Here is a 6,000-nt window from a genome sequence, read left to right as displayed (position 1 = left end):
ATTATCTTCCAAGATGATTCGAAGACTAACTTAGACTCAGTTCCATTGTTGTGCTATGTAAGTTATTACATTGTCTACTTGTCTTTCATAAACGATAACATGGAGGATTTTGAACCTGCTTTTTTAGCACAGCACGTAAATTAAGTGGACTGTAACAATTACCAGTGATACTGGTTTGCGACGCCAAAAACACGTAGAGAACAGCAGTACAATGCCTGGCTCGCTGCGACAGGCAGGGCAGTTGGCGACCAGAACGGGTGGGTTCTGGCGATTGTGGTATAATATCGACCGCCGCAGCGCATTGTGGGATCCCAGTTCTCTCTCATCGTTTAACGCTTTTTAACAGTGGCAGACTCGGCAAAACCACCGACCCCAAGGCTCTTCATGTCTTCCAATTTGTCCTGACTGAAATTCCTGCCAATGTGCAAACACTTGCCTTTAACCAAAAGAAGATACTATCTTCAAAGGAATCCATCCTTATCACATAAACGTTATTTTGTTCCATTAGTAGAATCGTAACAACTGTCTTGAGATAGCAAATAAATGAACCAACGGGTCTGGCTACTGTGTCATACAAGGAGCCTGTCTTTCTAAGTAGAACAATTGAACATCTTAATAATCGTACTTTTTGCTTGGTCATGAAATTGTCTTAGTTGGTAATTACTAGAAAATATTGTATTATTTTTTGCAACTAAGAGTAATGACTGAAACGCGAGCGGAAAGAAGAAGCGTGTGTAGAATAGAAGTCGTTCGGCCGGCTCTACCTAATATAGTTCACTCGGTAAATAGAAATTTAGATCAAGAGGCTGTGAGCTTAAAGCCATTCTGAAATTATCTCACCAGAATGGCGTCGAAGATGCGGTAAGGATGTTGTCGTTGCCCAGTGCTCTCGGTCGGCTTAGCGGAATCGTCCATACTGCCCGAACGTCTTTGGGATTTCAATCGCACATACCACTATAACGAAATCCTTTCAAGTACGCTTCATTGAGTGCTAGGAGATGCATCCGCTCATGCAGCACCTCTAGTACAACTTCAGACCAAGTATCGTAAATTTCTGCGATCTATTGCAGGGATGAGACTATGGAAATGGCTACCTGAATCGACCTTACCCTTTGTTCGACTGGGAGGCTTCATGGGAGGTCGCTTATTAATATTTTTCGTCATCGTCAGCATTTATTTAGGCATTTGTCAGACACTTCTACATAAGTCAAAAGTGCTTTAAAACAAAGAAACAACATGAAAAAATGGCTAGACATGGCTAACATTCATACCAGCGTCGTTTCCACTCAATAGCTGCGAGGATGGCACGGGTAAGTGCCATATGCCCTATTTAAAATATTCATTCGCTGGTTCATCGCTCCATCTGTTCTGTTGAATGGATCACAAAAACCCAACGTATCCTACAAGTTGTTCAAACGCAAATTAGGCCTTTGTGACGCAGCAGTGAAAGGAATGATGGCCAGTGTATCCACTCGAAGCTATCGAGAGGTTCTTTATGGTTATAATTTGATGGGAGTTTTTACTTCAGTGAGAGATCTAAGAATGCCTCTGATCATGAACTAGTAACAGGGTAACGAAGGGATTGAGTAATCACTTGGTTGCGCGACGGTTTTACTAGTAGTTTCCTATGCAGCACAGACAGCGTGACTAGAAATATTCTCTTTCTAAGAAACTTTAGTATTTGTGCAGTATTTTGGCAGCTACCTCGAAAGGGATAGGGAAATGTTCGAAAGTCTACTATCAATGATGACTAATGCATGCAAAATAGTTTGCTACAGGACTGGTGCGACGGTATCGTTGCCTATTCGTTGGACTTCTCGAGTTCGAATTCGTGACTAGCCAAAAAAATCTTCCCAAGTAAAGTATTCATTACCTTGGTAATTGAATTACCTTCATATCGGCCATTTCAGATGCTTTTTTCGGCGCCGCAGAAAAAAAAACACATGTTTATGGGTGTCTTCGGTAAAAAACGGCTTTCAGGTTCACTATTATACGGTACATTGTTCATTGCAGTATTTGTTTTGGTTTGAGCTAGTAGGTTAAACTGGGTTCGATTTATCGAGCGTTTCGCATTCGTGCATTTGCCCACCAGCTAAGAACTGACTGATGTTGCAGTTCTTATGCGAACTAACGAGAATAGGCGCCTTTTGGAAATGCTCCTCGCCGTTGATTTTATCCAGCTGCCTAGTCTCCGACAGCTCAGGTACTCACATATTTCAGAGATGGTTATTCCTGCCTTTTTTTTTGTCTGGACTCGAGTTCAAGTTGGGAATGCCTCAGTGCTCGGTAGAGAGAGACAGACGAAAACATGTGAATTCTTTGAGCTGCAATGGAAGCTGTGAACACGGATGATTTTCAGGTTCAGACGGAAAATAGGGGTCGCTCAGTCGCGTAGCAAGTGAGCTGTTTTTTTTTTTCTAAATCTTTCTAAAATCGATGTCGCTACAGGCTAGCGTATGAAAGACAGAGCTGTATTATAAATAGGAAAAATCACTCCTAGGCGCCGTCATTGTGATGGCAATGAGCCTTGCAGCGCTAGGCTCTTATCATTAAGTAAGATATATATTTGCTCGCTCTGTGTTACTATCGGTAAGCAGTCTATGGTAATGAGCTCGCTTATTGGGTTCACGTAAGCACTACTTTTTTGGTAATATTCTAATAACACGGGATCAAGTACTATTAGACACCCTTTAAAGTGCGGGAAAGGGAAAGGGTTACGAAAAAGCGTAAATGTATACCGCTGAAAGGTGTCCTTTTTTTTTTAACTATCCGCTGTATCTTATATTTCATTGTGAAGAGCACTTGGAATGCAATCTGTACCTAGCAGTTCGTTTTTTATGGAAGTCGCTAGTGGCGGAAATGCTTTATATACATTTCGCGAAATCTAGCTGTGCTTGCCGCTGGATCATAGCTTTCTCGATGGCGCCATTTTGGATCCCCATTAAAAACCTCCCTACTCTAGAGAAGCATGGCAGGAGGACGAATTACCATGTGATGATGATTTGTCTTTGGATAGCGACTTTGTTCCCATCAACACTATTCGTACACGACTTGACTGCGCCTAAATGACTGACCAAAGAAACATTGCCGACATTATATATAGCGTATATATATATATATATAAACCACACAGGTCTTTCTGCTTATCGGTATTTTCGCGACGATACAAGTTCATTCTGTGTCGTAACAGCGTACTATGCGTGATGCATCTAAGGTTTGCTTTTATCTCGCTATTGTACTATTACACGCATTTCTAATTGTTTGCTTTAAACATCGCAGTTTACTTCCAACACGAAAAAGTCTTTCGCTATCTATCGAAATCCTAACTTGATTCTGATTTCAAATACGTTAGAACAGAGCTTTCCCCAGCGTTAAACGTTGAAGTGAGCCTCCGATAGCATTCATTGCATTCTATATCACCCCCACGGACACTCACGCATCGGGTTCTTATACGGCCTTTCAGGAACAAGACTTTTATGACGGCCATCGAAGCCGCTCCTGTTTTCGAAAGCTAAGTAAGCTTTGTTTGAGAAAGCTTCACGCAGTCTGAATGGAGCAATACAAAGGAACGTCCTGGCGGGCCGAGCATGCCAGACCGACATGAATGGATGTTAGAGCAGAGACAAAACAATTTAAGGCACAGACAACAGTCACGATGGCACGCTGGCGTACGACGAAGAGGCTAGATACAGAACAATGGAGAGGTGTATACCTCTAAACGTATAGTGGATGAAATATTGAACAGGAGATAAGGGTATTATTCCACAGGAAGTGAAATGTTCTCGTGAAAAATATAATTGTGAGAACTTCAAGTGGTTAGAAATGAAAAAGTCTATATTTCTCCTCTCCGATTTTCCTAAAGAAAAGTCATTCCATACAGGTCTCAACTTTCGCGGTCGAGCATAGGCCGCCATCGGGCCTTGGGTTCGTAAATTTGATGTTCATAGTAAATGAAATACAAAGAGTATAATAACCATGATTTTTACGCTGATATGTAAACCAACCCATGATTATAAAATCTAATCTGCTGTATGTTTAGCTTGATTAGCATGACTACTTAATGGCTACGAGTGTCGACACAATCTTTAGACATATCTCGAGAGATATTTTACGGGAGAATGTTTTTACTGCTCTTAAACCATATAAATGAATATTAAAAGATTGCCATCGAATGGCTATAGGGATTGTCATACTTTAATTATATGCCAACTGTTATACTGGTACAGAATGAGTATGCATTGCTCGGTAAAACCCGCGTTAACTGAATCGTTGCGTGTGCTTTCCTATTACACCCATCAATCAGTTCCATGATTTCCCGTCAACTGTAGCCTTGTTCTTTCATGTATAGTAGAATTTTGCTTACTGTTTGATTACACTGTGAATAAAAAAAATTTCAAAAGTCTCCTACCATTTGTGACCGCCCATCGCTTCTCGTGGTTATCACTTTCAGTCACATCCTACGACATTTTCCTTTCTGCTTTGAAATACATATTCCATATTCAAAGGCACGGTCTTGTATAGGATACATTACTATTCGGGAGGTGTGTACATAGACAGACTTATGGTAACCGACAGGCTTTTGCACGTGTGCCTGTAGTTGACGGTCTACTTGACCGGAACTCATACAAACGAATGCCTACACACAACGCACACATACGAAGTCGGAAATGAAAGACGACATCGTATGAAAATACGTGAATCCATAGGACGATGCGACACGGAATAGTCAGTATTTAGAATATCGTTATGTAGCGCCTTCGTTCATTCAGCAAACACGCTGTGTTGCGGCTGGCCTCATTTTTCATCTGCCTTTCTAGGTGTGCTCTTCAAATGTTCCTTTATTGGCATGGTGATACGTAATAATGGAAAAACAGTTGTCATACATAATGTAACCGACCAGGAAAAAAAAATGGGTTCTAAAACGTTCACCAACTGCAGCCACAGAATAAGCACTACTTAGAAGAGCTATTACGACCAGGAAAAGAAAGCTGGATCAGACAACGAATGTTTGTGACTATTGTTTTTTTTTTTTGGACAGACTACGTGAAGTGTCTTCGCGTGTGTGTGCGAAAGGTAGATTCAACCTCCGGTAAAATTTGCTAGCTATGCTTGCCGCTGGATCATAGCTTTTTAAGATTTTATTTAATTAATTTTTTTAATTTTAAATTTAAATTTAAATTTTTAATTTTCAAAATGTAATTAATTTAAAAATTTTTAAATGTACCGAGTTAGATAGGCAACGAAAGAAGGTATTATCATGTACAAGGGCGGAGGCAACTCGATCAATAAGAAATTCGTCACCTGTTTCCGAGTGATCTGCTCCAAATGCACACAACTGTTGATTAAAGAATGCTTCGGAAGGAACCAGTTTAGCGTTCGTATTTGCCGAGTGATGTCCTGCATAACCTTTACCGTGGCTCACTTCCGTTATAAAATCGCACCTCATTTTGCCAGCACACACGAAGGACATATATCTAATGACTGTTTTGTCAGCTGCGGACATGATAGCGTACGAACAGCAGACGTTCATTCCCATTTTCTCAGAATGTTCATTCTTAGACTTGTTTTCCGGATCACACCGTAGCAATCTAGGAATGATGCGCAAGATCAGACGAAGGGATGACACGGTGTGGAACATACAAACAAATCTACTTACAGAAGTATAAATATTATTAAGGATATGCCAGTACATACCGAAATGACGTTGACGCGATCAACTCCATTTTAAATATTTCCCATTTTACGTCCGGAACAGCCATTAGGTTGCATTTATTACAATGAGTGTCGATTAATATCAACGAAAACGGAAGTTCAATCTATTGAAACGATAAAGCTTTCAAACTGTTATACAGGCTGGGCATATATGTTCCAAGCAATAAATGTATATTATTTACAAATTTTTTTACAATACAATACATACTATATATATATATATATATATATAAATACTTACAAAATAATAACAACATAAAAATGTACTTAAAATCGCGCGCTAAGTTT

Source organism: Varroa jacobsoni, unplaced genomic scaffold, assembly GCF_002532875.2.
Source record: "Varroa jacobsoni isolate VJ856 unplaced genomic scaffold, vjacob_1.0 scaffold_231, whole genome shotgun sequence".
NCBI lineage: Eukaryota > Metazoa > Arthropoda > Arachnida > Mesostigmata > Varroidae > Varroa > Varroa jacobsoni.
This window is presented reverse-complemented; position numbering follows the sequence as displayed.